The following is a 19,334-nucleotide window of genomic DNA, read 5'->3' on the forward strand; positions in this document are numbered from 1 at the left end:
GTTGTCAATCACACTATCGACGAACTATAGACTTATTATTGTCTTATTTTTTTCTAAACACTAATAAATATTTTGTACTTAAAATATGAATATATCACCTTATTATTTCTATAGGCACATTAATTTAATTTGGAGTTTTTCTTAGTTAAACATACTAATATCTCGTAGTCTGAATGTTAAATCTGAAACAAAAATAAACATAACTGAGTTATATTGAGTGACAGTCACATTATAAAAAAAAAAAAAATTATAAAAATGTCTTATAGGGAGTTCTCTGAATACACAACGTATGTATAAATTCATGTTCCGGGAATAGCTTATTATAGTTTTTATGTGAAACATATATTGACGCGGCTTAGGTTTAAGACCGACTCGTAGGCCGTGAAGGCAAACGGCATGCCGTAATGTTCTCGCTTCGCCTCCGCTCTCACTCCCTTGAGTATACGCGTTTTCAATATATTATTATAATTATCAGAAAAATATAATTTACATATTATTATGTCTATATTTGTATTTATTTCATTCTCAAATTATTTATGTATTTATTATTTTGTTTAATAAAAAAATCGATTATTAAATGTAATTTTCGATGTCACACATCTGCTGGTCTATACATATTTGCCGCCACGGCTACATGTAATACAGCTATTTGGTACATGAAAATCTTTAAGACAATATAATTCGATATATATATATATACACGATAAGGAATTGTGTAGTTCCCAGAATACGTTGTGTAGTTCAAAGCATACGTTGTAAATGATATTCAGGGAGTGGTTCCTCATTATTAAATACGACTATGAATCAGAATATACAATAAATAAAAACTATCTAACCTATCTCAGGTGCTATTTTCACTTGTATTTTAAATAAGGCCAAACATAATATGTTCCATATTATAATTATTTTTATGTCATATACTGATGAACAATTACGATATTAAGAAAAAAGAGTTATCATTATTTATATTGAGTTCGAACTATTTATATTATGACCTTAATTATATACAAATAAAAAAAAAGTTACTGTAAAAATCATGTCTGCATAGAATAGTGACAAGATATGTATAACAATATAAGTAATTACTATATATTTATATGTGTATTATATTTACTATTAGTAGATAGGTTATCACAGTAAAAAAATACTAAAATTGCGTGGTGTAAATCTGCGTCATTTTTTGTAATAAATATTACTATATTTATATCATTAAAACGCATCGTTCAAAGAAACACAAATATAAGCGCAACTAAATTGAAATATGCTTTGCACGAGTAGGTAATTGAAACCATTTTGAATCCGATGTATCACAAATTCATAATGTAGAATGTAGATTCTGATGTTACGAATCGACAAGAAGTTCAGTAGTTAGTTACACTTTTCAATTAAGAATTTAATTTAATTGTAATTTCATTAATTAAACATAACGTCATTAGTTGTACCCATGTTATTACTTGTAATTTTTAATACAAAATGTAAAAGTATATTAATTTCTATCAAAATATATTTTTTTACCCTTTCAAAATTTGCAGTAGCTGCGAACTGTAGATAGGTCGTTAAACAAAAAAAGGATAATCATAATGACTTTGACCTTTTTCTCGTATATGAGAAAACTTTCTAATTTGATGTTGGAATATTTTCATTTTTAATACTAAAAAATTATAAAAGTTACGTAACGTTATAAATAAATGTCATAATCTTTACTAATAAATACGAACACGTTTTTTTGTAATGCCTATTTGAAAAAAACTACTGAAAACAACATACATAAAACTTATATTAGAACATGTAACGTTATACGGAGAAGGTTTTATAGGTATATAATTGTATCATTGTGGCGTAATATCATGCTCTTGTGTCAGATATAAAATTAAGTAAATTGTTTCGTATTTATTAATAATAAATACGAAACAATTTAAAAATAAATTAAAATATTATCTTCAATTTTAATTATTGGAAACAAAATAAAATAATTTTGGAATCATTTATAATAAAGCGGTTTTATAGAATTTTATATATCAGGTTGAGAAAGTAATGGAATAAGACTGCTATGATGATGATATGTGAGAAATAAATTTTCAAATAGAATTTAGCTTGTCACGGAGTCCTCATTTCGTATCCACCCTTTCATGAGAAAAATATTTGAGGCTCTTTTATAGATTTTCTTTTATATGCGAAGCGTCTCGTTGGTCTGGTTACGTTATAAGCCTTCGAACCCAATTTTAATAGGATGGATAAACATTTCATTTCGTTAGGGGATTTTCTTTAAAGCAAGCCTTGGAAAGCATTTAAAGTCTTGCACACACTCTCCGGTCGAATTAAATTGCCGTTGTGTTTGATCGCTAGAGTAAGGGAATAGAACATACATTGTAAACTAAATATATCTTGAGTTGATCTTTTAACTCACAAACAATAGTTCGATAAATATTTTGAACCACTATACCACTATCCCACTAGAGTTCTACGTTTGATTTGTTATTGTAAAATATATGAAATGGTTTTAATTATGAATAATTTACTCCGACCGCTGTTGTGAAATGTTTTACTTGAAACGATAACTGGAGGCTATTAATAAAACCAATATAAAGGAAAGGAATAAATTTACACCAATTTTGAATATACACCCGTCTCCTATACATAGTTTTAAAAATTAATTGTAACTGCTTATATACGATTTTGTATTTATTATATAGTTTTATTATGTTTTCATTTCCTCATCCTTCCACAAATAATCTGCTTTGTACACTGTCTCATGCAATGATCGTGCTATGAATGTATTAGGTACGGAATAGCATGTCCTGGACTTCTGACTCCACCCGTACATAACGTTTCAGTATCCGTAGTATCCGTGTATCCGCGTATCCACCGCGTGCCGTGAGTTTATGTTTCTCGTTCTCTCAGTTGTACCAGTTGTAGTAGTAGTAGTAAATGAGCGTCAACGATTGTCGGCGAGGATATTTTGCTTATGCTGATACATGGCATGCGACGGTGTCGGTCGGTCACAGAACAATCAAGTGGGCCATGCTTCTCAATACGTAGAATATATTTATGTGTGTGGCGTTTCTAGCACAGTCATGGTATGAGATGGTACAGTGAAAAGTCCTTATATATACCTATACCTTATATGGTATAAGTTTATATTCCAACCACAAGCGGACCAAATAAACAACATTCGAAATGATGCGATATCATCGGCTGAAAGGTTGATTAATCAATAATGTTCATAATTGATTTGCGAAAAAAGGCGTATTGAACATCCGGGAAGCTTGATAAATAAAATTAAATTGGACATAATAAGTTAGGTGAATTGTTGTATTACAAATAAATAATTGCGTGAGTTACTTCTGTTTAATTCAAAAGTAACATGTCAATTCTAAAAAGATTGGTGAAAAATTTTTGTGCAAAAAGTATAGGTTAGTATAGGTTTCTGTGCTTTACTGTTAGGCCATTTTCTAAAATATGTAAAATATATGTTGAATGTAATAAATTTAGACCGTTACTAAATATTTATTGATAGAAACCCTAATACCTTTGTATTGTATTGAGCCAGGATCTGAACTCAGGATCTGCGCTCTTATAAGGTAGTGACTACATCAACGTGGCACGATGTATATAAATAGTATATATACACGCATTATATAAAAAGCATCGCGCAAAGCAATCAGTCTTTGCTAAGAATGGATCGTTTGGAGCGACGACAACTGAATGACGTTCATTCATTCTGTCCGTAAATGCTTCGCGCCTTTTTCATTTTATAGAAAATCCGATACCACTGCAATTTACATATTAAACTAAATTCGAACGAAAATGTTGAAAGTTGTCAATGTGCTGGGTATTTACGAAAATCCTGACATGGTTATGATATGATAAGTATGGACATTTTCCACCACACTGCTCCAATATAGATTGGTTACAGGAGTGGCAGAATTTTATGCGATAAATGCAGGTTTTACTACACCTACAAAACAATTCAAATATATTTAAAGTAGTGCATACCCCGACTTGAACCAGCAGTACACAGTAAAGATTTTCATGTTACCAATGGACCATCTTGGCTCTCGAAACACGAGTAAATACAAAATTGCGAAACTTTACAATTTCTGTAAAATTTTACCTCTGTCGCAGTTCATATTTATTAAACAATACGTTTTATTTTCTTTACATTTCAGCGAAGTTGCATGTGTAGCGAATGTTTGCGAAACTATTAATAAAAACTGAATTGAATATATTTTTAAAAATAACTATCTTTTATTTTTGTCGTTGCTTTTATTCGTTGACAGTGAGAAAACTGACTTTAATCCCAACGGAGTCCTTTAAATATAAATAATATACATAAATAAATCCCAAGACTATTGCCAGATATTGACTGATAGGATGACATTCGTCTATATAGCAACCAGCACAAGTCAATTTTGATGGCAATTGATTGAACGGTATAGAAATTTTGTGTCGCAGTACTATCGAGGATTATAAACACGGGGCCGCGGCTGCGTTACATCACACGATCCCGCAGCCTTTCCAATCTGTACCGAAGATGGTCATCATATCGGTTTTATTGGTAATCCTACATAACCCGGTTGTTTCCCCCAGGGGCTCATACCATATTGATAGTATCCACTGCGTGAAAAAAAAGGGAAACAAGACAGGAATATAAAAACCTTCTTCATTAAAAACATTTGTTTATGTGCCAAATTCCATCCTACACTGAAGCATACATGCTTCCATACCAATATACATATATATAGTATATATTGATTCTAGCATTTGAAAGTATCAAGCATTCTGAAACTAATTGATGTTATCTACTTTGATAATGCATTTTGTAGCCGTCTCGGAGACTCGCGCCGTTAATATTAAGTATGAATGTAATTATATTGTCATAATTCTTGGTGACTCTTGATGGTACATTTATTAACATTATTATTATATTCTGCCCTTAACTGTATACATATAAGAAATAAAAATAATTACTGTATCAATCTTAGCCGTTTCTAATGGTGACTAGAATGCTTGCAGCATTTTCCTGTTGAATAGCAATTCTGATCCTCTTCGAAAATAATCAACCGTAAATAACAATATTTAAATCCTTAAGTTATTACGCGTTAGGAGCCCTCTCGTTCTGCACCTTACGTGGGTGTAAACGACGTCAATTAGTTGATATAAATGGACAAGCACGCTAGGTGGCTTAGATATATAGATATATATTAATAAAGTAAAATGCGTACTTGGCGTGCAAAGGCGGCTTCCTCTGACGTGACAAGAGTAATGTTCCTTTGCCTAAAATTCGCTTGAATCCAAATGGGCCTAAAAGCTTTTGCACAAGTCATTGTTTCAAGTAATTTATTAAATTTGTTATTGTATTTGAGATGTCTTAGTAAAAATTACATATATTTTGAAATATATATTTTAACAGTAATTATTCATAATTACACATGACACAGATTATTGACTAGACAGACTAGTCAAGACTAGACAAGATTAAGAGAAATTTTCAATTTTTGCAATACTAATTCTTAGTGATTAAATCTATTGATGTTCGGGAATGGCCAATAAAATGATTATTTTTTTTTATTATTTGAATACAGCTATTGTTAGCTACTTGGCAGATTAAATGATTATTAAACGCTTGGCTGCCGGTCTCACTAGTCTACTGATATCTTTTGCTACAAATACGACTACTTTCAATAAAACTGATACATTTATGTATAATTTTCGATAACTCTTAGAAGTATTTCAAAGTTGCAAACATTTACCAAGCCGCAGTTTGTTAACCCGATTGTCGAGTATTGTTACCCTGTGGTGGTGCAGTAATGCCAATTATTACAACACCAAACCTTGTCATCAACTCTGTGTCTTTGTGTTTCGATCTAAAAGTTAAGTGACCCAGTGTAAATACAGGCATATGGCATATAACATCTCAAGCTTCTTAGCAGTATAGTTTTGTTGTTATGAGAGATTTATACTTATTGTAGTAACAGTTCCTATGGGCGATGGCAAACGTAAATGTTAAAATAAATGAACCTTGAACTGTTGGCAATAGGTTTGTACTACCCGTGCTGATAAAAATGTTATCGTCCCTTTTAACTATGGTTGTGACTATAGAAAGGGACAGTATGCGAAGTTAATAGAGGTGACATTTTCAATCCCATTTCAATCTTTATCTGCATTGAACGGCTTCATATATTTTACACCATTGTTTTGGTGACAAGCGGGAAATTTAAACCTTTGAGGGTATTTTTAATTCGACGTGGTTATACGAACGCATATTATGCTCAAAATTTAAACAAAATTGAGTCTTAACATTTCTTTTTATTAATTTAGAACGCTTCAGGAAAGTAAAATAAAGAACTAAATATATCTGCCTCGTTTGTCTAGAGGCTAGATAAAATACCATAGATCCCGACGTTCTGTGTGAAAACCCCGAATCGGGCCGATTAAAGAATTGGAAGCCTGGAAGTTGTAAGTGTGTACCTCGTGTGTGAGCGTCACAAAGCACGAAAAAAAATTCGTCCCATTTCCTTACGAAAATGGAGAGTGCATTTGTGTTTAAGCACACAACATAATAACAAATCTGCACACATCAATACGACATCAATATCAATATTATTAATGATAATATTTTCTTTGTGACATGACATTTTAATCAAAATTTACCAAACATCTTCAAGCGGTAATTACATTTCGTGTGGTTCAACATAGGAGAGCAAAAACGTTTTGGACCTAAGTATTAGGGTCGTCTTATTATTAGGTCTTATTCTGGTAATACTATTAAGCCTGGGGTGTCTCCGAGAATAATGAACCCATAATTTATTTGACGTAACTGTTTCTTCGAACTTCATTACCTAGTATAAAACAAAGTCACTTACCGATGTCTGTCCCTATGTATGCTTAGATCTTTAAAATAACACAAATTTTTTTTTAGTAGATAGATTGATTCAAGGGGAAGGTTTATATGTACAATACATGCACAATACAGTAGAGGAACATTTATTTTAGAGGTTTATTTTGGAGGCGATATCTATCTCTTAGGGATAGCCCACAACAACCATTTTTATCCTTTACTTTTTACGAGAAATAATGGCTTATATTCGAAGTGATATTAAGCAATATAGCATAAATAATTATCCAATAAAGTACCTCAAAAACATTGTGCATTTAATAAAGATCAATATGGCCCTTTACAGCATGCAATTCAAATGAATATTTTCGAAGATACTACATATTTAAAAGGCAGAGACATAGTTTGTATTGTCTAAAGACTGAAAAACTGTGAACGTCGTAAGACATTCTGTAGTATGTTTAATGGCAGCATTGCACCCTTGCGAAGCCGAGGTAGGTCGCTAGTTATCTATAAATTACTGTTGTATTCCATCTTCTATACATATAATAAAATTGTAGTGTCTGTTTGTAATATTAAAATAACCGCTTTTACGCACGATCGCTGAATCCGATTTGCATAAACAATATTTTGATATAGATTTCGATATAAGGTTCCTTTCGGTATTATGTAGTTTATTTAACAGCAATAATCACGTCGAGTGCGAGATATTTGCTTGGAGAGGATGCGAATGCGGCTTTTGGCAAGCCATGTCGATTCACTTGGAATCACGGCATAAAACTCTTAACAAAACTCGCGATAAGCTATCGCGCCACCTGTGTCATTGTATACCAATATACATCTCTCTAGGATTATAACTTCCAGATATCGACTAGTAACATTTTGTAATCAATCAGTTTTTTAACTTAGTGATGGAGCTTTGACTGCATAGGTACCACCCCTTCATCAGATATTCTTCCGCCAAATAATAATTCTTAGTATGGTTTTGTTCCGGTTTGTGGTGTGTGTGTATGTGTGTGGGTGCGTGTGTGGTTTGGTGGTGGTCACCACCGCCCAGAGTCAATGGCGCTGTAAGAAATATTAACGATTCCTTACATCGCCAATGCGCCACCAACTTTGGGAACTAAGATATTATGTCCCTTGTGCCTGTAGTTACACTGGCTCACTCAACCTTCAAACGGGAACACAACAATACTGAGTACTGTTGTTTGGCGGTAGGATATCTGATGAGTGGGTGGTACCTACCCAGACGAGCTTGCACAAAGCCCTACCACCAAGTGAACCTAGCCCTACCTACCAAATTATATCATAATAAAGTAGAGTCTGAAACGTTTTACAAGTGGTTTCTTTTTCTATCTGTCACTGACAGAAGAAATCAAATCAAGTTTTACGATATTTTATTCATTGACTTAGAACAAAAACCTTGCTTGGAGGTTGATGTTAATTTTATGAAATATGAACCCAAGGGTAAATTTTCTAGTTCAAATGAACTTCAATATATATGCCTGGAATGAGACGGATGCGAGAACCGTTCGAAGGAATTATATTTGCCTCTACAATCTGCGCTATCGCCTTTTGTTATGTAGAGTTTCCTAATTAATTTCTATTTATAGTTGAAAATAGTACGTTTTGATTACCTGACTTCTAAAGGATAATAATTAATTCAATATAATATGAGATTTATACGACGATAACTAAAGTTGAATTGATTATATGTTCATTTTTTTTAAATAGTTTTAGTATTCATTTAATTTTTTCTCAACAACATAGTTTTGAGCGAAACTTTGATTAATCGGTTTAAATTAACTTTAATGATTAATTAATTTCCTAGTCATACCGATAACACCATTAATCTTGCTACATGTTAAAAATTTTAAAAATCGTGTGATTATTCTCGTAATTAAATTCCGTCGAAATGTTTTCGTAACTTTGAAAGACGTTAAACAAATGTTGTTTAAGTTCAATATAAGATTGTGTGTAAAATGGGGTGCCGGGTCGCAACGTTGATGTGGGCGAATGGAGTCTTGAGAGTACGTTAATAATTCCGTATCACGTCCCTTCTAAGTTTCGAACTTTATAACGAAGTAATTTCATTTGTGTGATATTTATATACTGACTAAGTAAAAAGTAGCATAACATGCTCGTATTTTTAATACTGTTTGTTTTTTAATACCACTACCACCTACCACTAGACGTATAGTAGAAAATAAAAATAATAAGCATGCTTCCTCCCTGCTTTTTTATTATTTTCTATACTCATATATAAAATTAATTCATATTTATTCTTATATATTGCAATTTTAATTACAATATAAAAAAAAAAATTATTGTTTGTGAAATATAAAAAATTAGTGATGCATTTTATTTTAAGAATATCTTTATACACTAAAAATAATGCCGTCCTCTGAGAGTTTTAAAAAATTGTTTAGTCTTAAAATTAAAAAATCATATAATAACATTGGATTGTCTGTTTGTTCCGGCTAATCTCTGAAACGGCTAGACCGATTTTGATGGTACTTTTAGTGGCAGATAGCTGATGTAATATGGAGTAACTTATGCTACAACGATTCCGTTATGTGAAATTCAAACACGCACGAAGTCGCGGGTACAGCTAATAGGTCATAATATACAAAAAATGGAGGTGTATCGCTCACAGTGACTAGTTCTCTAATGATACAGGTCGTTGAGATAGATTACTTACATAAGACATGAGATGAGACAGCATGCTTTTTAAGGTATGACTTTGATAAGTATGTTTGTACAGAGTATAAACTATGGTTATACTTATTGTTGTATTGGTACGTGTGTTTTTTGTTACCATTTTCCGATACAAAAGTCGAATTTAACGCCTTGAATATAAAACTATTATTTTCAAATAAGAATATCAATTCGTAATATTATTTCCTATACATGAATATGACATTTCGATATTAAAAAAATGTACACACTATTTTTGTGTTTTTATTAGAGCGAAGGCAGTTTCAAATAAATCTTTACTATCGTTCCTCTTACACAGCTGTCCGTGATGCTATTAACGTCGCTTTTAAGATCGCCTTCGAGGCATGAAATATTTTATAGCTTACTAATAACCCCTGCCTTCACACGATACTTTTTATATACAACGATGTATTTTAAAAGCGCTGTTAGAAATATTAACCTTTCCTTATATAGCCAAAGCGCTACCAACCTTGGGAACTAAGATGTTATGCCCTTCTGCCTGTGATTACGCAATACTAAGAACTGCTGTTTGGCGGTAGAATATCTGATGGGGAATGAACCCAGACGTGCTTGCACAAAATCTTACCACCAAGTACTTTGACGACCTCCGTGTTCGAGTAGTGTGTACACCGTTTTTCATGGGTACGCCACTCCGAGGTCCCGGGTTCGATTCCCGGCCGAGTCGATGCAGGAAAAGTTCATTGGTTTTCTATGTTGTATTGGGTCTGGCAGTTTGTGGTACCATCGTTACTTCTGATTTTCCATAACACCTTGTTAATGTTGTTATACTTTTAAAGACGTATCACTTTGTATGTTACCCAAGCCAGATATTAATTTTAAGTGCTTAGTGATAAGTTGATGGTGTAACTTTTCCAATAAATAAAATAAATAAATAACACAAGTGCTTTAGCTACTTACATTGGGATCAGTAATGTATGTGATGTTGTCCAATATTTATTTATTATTTATAAAATACTGTAAGTGAATTTAATAATCTTCTCATTAAATTTTCATTTGCATAATTCATGTTTAATATAAAATATAATACGTGCTCGGGTATGAAGGAAACACTGTAAGGATATCCGTATGTATCAAATTAAATTTTTAATACTGTGTTTACAATACATGATATACGTGTTCATACAATACACATATCACTCAGATATAATTTTTTATTATACATTTTTCATACGATTTGTAGTTTCATATTGATCGACGTTTATTACAACTACTTTTCTAATTCTATTACGAGCTGAGACAACCCTGTTATTATAACGCGTGCAATTTAACTCAAGAATTTCCATTTGCTTAATTCGTGTTTACAATTCATCTCATGCTCGTCATTGAAGGAAAACATCGTGATATTCTGCCACATGTGTATCCAAATTTATCCGCGAAGGGAGAGGACGATAAGCCTTGCAGTGGAACTCTACTCTAAATTGAAGAACTAACGTAAAAATAGTTATTTCAATCAAACTGGTACATTATTAATAAAATAAATAAACACAGATTCAATGGAAAAAAGTGTTAAGTTTTGTGCCAGTTCTTCTCAGTATAATCTACTTTCCGAACCGATGGTAGTTTTACAACGAACTCAACGATTTTATGCTTTTATGAGCTTGCTTGAATAATTAATATTTTGATTAAATAACATAATTATATCGTAAAGTCGTCTTTGTATTATATAATACGGAGTCAACTAAATGTATTATATTTATGACAATTATATGAATAGGTCTTTTAAATGGAATTGTGGAAAAGAGCATATACAGAGACTGACTGACTGTTCCTTAAGAGAAGAAGAATATACTTAATAAATATCCAAGTATAAATATTAAGTATATTTTGATTTTGATACAATATTGCAAAACCGTCAAGTAGGGTCAAGTATCTAAACGTATTACAAAAGTTAGTATCACTACACTACTCTGAGTGTGGGGTAAGTGAGTAATTATCGACAGAATGGAAATTAAAACGTAAACCCTCTTATACTGTTACTAAACTCGAAATATTTGGGACGTTATTTGATTTTCTGCTAATATTAATAACAAATATTTTAACTTTATATTGTAAATGAATATTCATATTAAATGAAAGTGATTCTAATGTAAAGTTAAAATATTACATAATGATTAATTTGATGATGTCCTCTCGACCTATTTCGGTTATGGTAGCGGTTGACCATTTGAAAATACGCCTAACTTTTATAAAAATAACCAGTGGGATGGCTACTCCTACTCAACTGGAAAGAGTTCAGATACAAGAGACGGTTTTTGCATCAATCATGAGAGTGTGAATAATTCCAAATTCTTCATTCCAGACGTATTGCTCTCGACGGAAACTCTCTATATATTTTTTGTTGGCTCGACCCGGCGTTTGTCCCTCGGGTTTATAATTATTCCAATATGCCAAGCAGACTTCATAATTATTCAAATATGATACGAGTGGACGAATTCGTATAGTATATTTGGTGAAATAAGTTTTGTACTCGTTGCATTATTATTTTCGAAACTAGAAGGGTCTTCATAGTCACAAATCGTGCATATATCGTTTATGTCTAATAACTTGTTAATAATTAAAATGTGTTAATTGCTTCATCTAACACTAGATGGCGTTAGTAGTTGATTAAATCGCGCTATCGTTTTGTATTTTTTGGATAATATAGGTCATATTAATATTTGAATATATGCCTATGCGTTCAGGGTTTAATCTTTCATTTCCCCTGGCTTTGTAGTACTGAGACATATAGGTCCTTCGAGCCGGATTGTTTTTGTTTTTGTTATAAGTAAGTTTGAATTTATATGTAGGCATCGATTTATTTGTGTATGTTCTGTAACTAACTATGCCTCTATTTGTAGTCGAACTTAGTATGTTTGTTTGATTAGCTTAAATGATAGTTATACATAGTTTATTGTCTGCAAATAAAAAGTAATATTTGACGTCACACAAAATTAATACTCATTCACTAAAACTATATATATGACTTTATTTCATTATATTATGGGTTATAGGTGTTAGTGTGCTCATTATATTGATATAATTTAATAAATCACAGTATATGAAATAAAATCAAATATACCAAGAAAATATCCTGATTTGAGAAAACCCGTTAAAAAACCTTAATAATATTATGAAAAGCCTCAAAATAGATCTCTATTATAAAAACAAATTATGTATAATTAATCATAATTTTTTGTATATACATATATTACAAGATATATTATAATTGTTACACAAAAAACTTTGATACGTTGAAATATTATTTGACAAAAAACTTTATCGAGTGATCTCTACGCCGACAAAGAATGTTTAATGCGAAGTATTCCTCCCTTTTTGGCGACTTTATGAAAAACGAGACTTATACGTGTATTTTTCACATGTGGACGAAATATTGAATTTCTTTTATAATTTGATTCATGTCATAACTTTACGCACGTTATATTTTATTGCTTCTGAGTCGAACACCATTAAAGCAGTGTTCTTCTTAGTCTATGTCTATTTTTATTTTCGAAAATAGTTTAACAAATTAATGATAATTAGCAATATATAATGAATACTGAATACATTTTAGTATTATAATTGTAACATAAAGCAAGGAATATCTTTACATATAATAAAATTGGAGTGTCTGTTTGTAATATAACCCATTTTTACTAAATGCATATGTATGTTTACACGGTACAGATACCAAAATAACATTTTTTACAATTTTTGTCTGTCTGTCTGTTTGTTCCGGCTAATCTATGGAACGGCTGAACCGATTTCGACGGGACTTTCACTGGCAGATAGCGGATGTAATAAGGAAGTATAAAAATAAAATCATGCTACAATTCAAACAACACGCACGAAGTCGCGGGCACAGCTAGTATTTAATATAATTGACGATGAATGTTTCGAAGTCGCGTACGTGGCCTAGTAACGACTATAACATATCTTTGGTCGTAAATCAAAAACGATCGTTTACTGATGTACAATAAAGATTCATTATAGATAGGAACCGACCATATATCTTTTACTTATTTATTTCTAATTTTGAAGTAGTTATAAAAAAGTTTATAAAATGAATGGCATTCGAGTTAAATTTTTCACATTACTGAAATATATTTGTCAATTCTTTAATCGAATTTATTTTATTACAATTTTAAATATTGGTAAAACTTGGAATCAAACTTATATTAGAGTTTTATACGAAATCTTTAAGAGGACTTGACAAAGATTTTTAAAGTTTTCTGTCAGTCCGGATGCAAGTATACTATTAAACCTATATATTAAATTGATTGAAAATATTTTTCCGCCAACCCGCATTGGAGCAGCGTGGTGGAATATGCTCCAAACCTTCTCCTCAAAGGGAGAGGAGGCCTTTAGCCCAGCAGTGGGAAAATTTACAGACTGCTAATGCTAAAATGCTTATTTATTTATAATTTAGCAGTTGATTACGCCATATACGAATATATTGATAACTTTCATCTATTTTATTCATTGTAGTAAGATAAAGGAGCTATTCAATGATGACCATTGTCCATAGACACTGTTACTGCTATAATTATCTACCACTATATACTGGGACCTAGAGGGAGAACTAAGGGGGAGAAGGCGTATTGAGTATAAAAGATATATATATATAAGAAGACAATATTTTACATTTAAAATTCAAAACTATAGATATAGAGTTTTTTGGCAAGAGTGAGTTCACTTTTATATAAACAATATAAAAATATCCTACGTTTAAATACGTTACGATTTGAAATAAATATTTGTCTGATATTAAAACATTGATGTTTGCGTACAGCGTGCAGCCTTTGCAATGATAATATATACAATACTAATATTATAAAAACGAAAGTAACTCTGTAAGTCTGTTAAGCTCGTACGGCTAAACTTGTACATGAAGCAAGCATTTACCCCGAGAACGGACAAAGGCTACTTTTCTGTACCAAACATCCGACGATCAACACATGAAACGCGAATGAAGCAGTGAACGACAACTAGTATCATACACAATTCCGAACACTATAAAACTACACTACTGAAATACTATTAATAAAATAATTCGAAGTAGGTACATATACAATAAATAAAATATAAAAATGTAATGTATAATTGTATAATAAATAATATTTAGTTATATGATACTAATGTTTAATAATTTACTATATAAATTAGAGTGAGACGGAAATTTCAAGTTCGATGCAAGATTAAGAAGAAAATAGGGCGCCAGGGTGTGACTACCCGTCAAGCGCACATCTCACCCTATGTAGGCCACTGGGGACAGGCAACGCAGCAATATTTCTCTAACGTCTCGAAACATACTCGGACGTGATGAAGATGACGAAGAAATTAATGTATGATTCGATTTTTAAATTGGTTTCTCCTTTATTGCTATTATTATATATCCAAATATAGATTACAATATATCGTAATATTATAAATAGGTAAAAATTGTTTGCTTGTAATAGACAATCTCCAGATTTTTTTGCTTGTATAAAGCCACTTTATTCCTGTTGTACTATAGGATACTTTCATACCGTATAAAGTGTATCCGTGATTAGCTGGAATGGGTGGCTAATATATCCGAAAAAAAAAACTAATTTCACCGCATTCTGAGATTGCGGGCGCTAAGAGTACACCTGTGTTTGGGCACACCCTTTTTGCACCTTAAGAATTTATCGCCATTTTCAAAATTCGGCTTGGAGGAACTAAAATCTATATTCATAAATGAGGAGAGGTTTGTGTTACCTGATCCAGTGCGTCGGAGAAGGTTTTAGTATATAATACATAGCAGACAGCATCTACTGTCGTGTTTGTTTTTATAAAATATAATTAATAAATAACTAGAATAAGTCTTTGATTATGTTTTACAAAGTTTCCTTATGGCGCGAAAGTCTTTGTTACATTTTAAAATATAAATCACGATAACAATAGCTGTAAATATCGTTAAAATCTTTGCAAATTGTTCCTTAGACCCAAATTTGAGACGCCTCCTTACAACTACAATTAATTTCATAAACGAGCGCTTCTTAGCATATTTAACCTATTATGAAGTTAATGGACTATGAGGGCGCTTCAAGTTGCTGGTTTTAACACGCTTTAACTTTGTAATATCTTGGAGGTAAAACTAACTCTCGTATTTGTTTTATTTTGCATGTTTGTTTGATTACTAATAAATAATACTTTGAATTGGAAACAGTATTTAAAAAAAACACAACGATCTTTGGTGATCTCGTTCTTTGATTTGGTTTATGTGTTAAGTTGACACCGTTATATTTTAAAATTTATTTAACCTTTTCTGTAATATACTACAGTATACTTTTAAGATTAAATTTTACATTCAGCAAGTAACATCCCCTTAAATTACCTATTAGCACAAGCCTTCTGTACTCTTAAGGGGAAGGCTTATGTTAAAATATTTGTCGTTATGTCTTACAAGTTAGTATTCTAATGTTGTTTGTATTAACAAAACATACAGTATTCTGAAATTAATCAAATAATCATATATATTCTGCAAAGTATTAACTTTTCATTACTCGCATTACGAGAACTCTTTTTAATTATGATTATTTACTACAAAATAGTAAATATCTTGTAAAAACTACATCATTTATATTATAATTATAATTCTAACTTTGTATAGTTCTTGCGTCCACCTCACCCAAGAACATTTACCAGATTTGCCTTAGCGTGGTCTCCACTTTAGCACGTGTCGGCTCCGTCGGCAATCAACTTCCACTTCAACGAGCTAATTCTACGCACGATGTCGTTTATGTTAGTTCTCTGGCGAATGTCCTCATTTTGGATTCTATCTGCTAGAGAAACCTCAAGCGTCGCTCGTTTCATTGATCGTATAAACGACCTTGAATTTGGTGATCAGTCCTAAGTCATTACGGTGGGTCCACTAATTTCTAAATATATATTTAACTACCTAATTTATATAAAGATCCAGTTGCGTAAAAGCTGTTATCACACATAAGAAAAACGTTTATTTAATACTTAGGCAATAAGTATAGCTTTCTCCAGGATACATAATAAATTATACGTAATGAAAAAAGTTAGGCCTTTGCCTTCGCCTTAAACTGTTTACTTAAGGCTATTTATTATTTTTATTATTTGCGAATTACTTATATTCTCAACAATGCTTCTACTCTATGACTAAAAAGACGTAAAATTTTGTTTGTTTGTATATAGTAATCTACGGAATTTATTATCAAATTCTAAAAAATAAAATAAAGCTTCATATATGTGCTATAGTATAAATTATGTTTATATCGTATCATTTTCTTTATTAATAAACAGCACCCGCGCGAAGTCGGGTCGTAAATAAAGACAGATGGAACACGTGGTATGTTATAGTGATTATTGTGAAACTGTTAAGAAGTTTTATATTTAATAAATAAATTACAAATGGTGTTAATCTAATACTAAATTGCTGCACAAGTTCCGACAGTTTAATACTAGTTAAAAACATGAAGCGCAGCAAATTCAACAAATTAATTTATAAATGATATTTAAATTTACTTTAATTTCACTTTAATTATTTACCTAATATATTTTTATTATTACGTCATATAAAACAAAGAACTGCTTTTGTCTGTCTCTCTCTCTAAGCGCGACAACATGTCTCTATCTCATCTCATGTACAACCAAACTTCTAACTCTAAACGCCCTAACTCTACGAGGCCTAACTTCACAACCTCTACGCTTTATTCAAATGACTTGGCCACGTTCACATGGGTGAAAAAAATATCCGTTATTTATCACTTTTCTTACTCACTTATAGTTCTCATAGTAACGAAACGGCCAAGCCGCATATTTTCTCATTTATTAGTCTTTATTAGTTTGCTTCGTGGCAGGGCTTTATGCGAGCTCGGTACATACCACCTACTCATCACATCTTCTATTGCTAAACAGCAATTTGGTATTCTCGTGTTTCAGTTTGAAGGGTAAGTAAGTCGGTTAACTTCAGGCGAATGCCATTTAACATATTGACCACTCACCATAAAGCAGTTACCATAAGGTCAGCCTATTTTAAATAAAGAAAAAAACTTTCGCTATGAGCAAAGTCAAGAGTCAAGTCGAGAGCTTAAAAGCTCTTTTGATTACAAAACATCATTACTATGATTATTTTAATACTCTTTGTCATAAGCAAATACTTAAATATTTGTGAAACCCGCATTCAAATACGGCATTTAATTTAGAAAAAGTAAGCAAGCAAATGTACAAACGCGGAATAAATAAAAGCCTTTTCATTTATTATATTTAAAGAGTGTAAATAATTGGTGTACTCGTATGACAAGGTATTTTATCTATCTTTATAACTGAAAATCGATATTGGTATTTTTCTAATTTTTTATCCTTTAATGTAAAAGTTTTATCAATTTATGCGTGCGAAGCCGGGACGACTGTATTGATGATATCAAAAGAAATTCGGAAATAAGGGAAGAAAAACGTTAAATATCTTCCCTATCAAAAATATTCCCGACACAATTTTATAATGATGTATAGATCATCGTTGCATTTTGACCACCGTGTAAACACCAGTTTAAATAAATAGCTCAAAGGTATAATATTAGAATATTAGTATAACGTGAAATGTTATAACAGATCACGCTCTAAATAATAATCCGTAGATATATATACGAAAACATTAATATTCATTAAATTTTATGTTTGCGGTTAGTGCCGATATTAATTTTAAATAGCAATCAGAATTGAAAGCGTCTGCGTAATTATATCAAACGTATAGTTAGAGTTGTGACGTCATATTAATACAATAATCATATATGAATCAAAATCAGACTTTACTTGATTTAAAATTTTTCTTGGCTATAATTGTTTACAAGTTGTTGGATTAAATTATACCAATGTTTTAACTATAATACGCAACGCAAGTCGTATAATATTTAATACGCAACAAAAGATTATCTATTGAATTTTTTGCCGTTTTTCGGTAGTCTTTCGAACCAATGGTAGCATTCAATTTAATTTATCTTGTAAAATTCAAAAGGTCTCCTACAATTCCAAGATCCTATTTGAAGAAGAATATTTTTAATTTTCAAGGACATCAGTACTTTACGAAAAAACACGTATCCATTAGTTTTCGAATGAAACTCGCTCGGGCAGAATAATTGAAAATATTTTGCTTTTTAACTCTCTCGTGTAGTCAGTATTTTTATTGGCAACCAATATACTCGTGGAATTTCTTCGTAATTAATCTTTTGAAACCGAGGCTGCTCAGTGGATATAACATGTAGGTTTTAATTGAATATCATGTGTCCAAACTCACGCAAGTATTACTGAATTATCGTTTGTGTAATTTATGTTATAATTCATTCCGTATTCAAATGTAAATAAATGTAATGACGATGCCTTCCCTACAGATTTCAGTTACAGCAGGAAACCTCATCACCCTAACTTACTACGCAGGACATATTATAGTATGTGCAAACAGAGGTATACTCTCTTCCCTCCCTTTCATAATCTGGTCGTCTGTCAAATCCGATCGGAAACAGAAAGGCGACTTTACGTGCCATCCAAAGCACGGAAGTGTACATACTTCCAATTCCTAGACTCCGGACTGTTACTGAGAATTTTTGTCAGAAAAACCCAGTAACCCTTTAACGACCCAACCTGGAATTTGAACCCAGAACCTCGTAATTTGTGGTCTTATATAGCCACTAGTGCAATGAGGCAGTCGAGGAATAAATGTGTCGGTTTTTTGTAATGTCATGTTTGTATGAACCCGAGGTAGAGCAACGTTGAATAAGTTCACAAACTTCTTAAG

The sequence above is a fragment of the Vanessa atalanta genome, chromosome 1 (assembly GCF_905147765.1).
Source record: "Vanessa atalanta chromosome 1, ilVanAtal1.2, whole genome shotgun sequence".
In the NCBI taxonomy this organism is placed as follows: Eukaryota; Metazoa; Arthropoda; class Insecta; order Lepidoptera; family Nymphalidae; genus Vanessa; species Vanessa atalanta.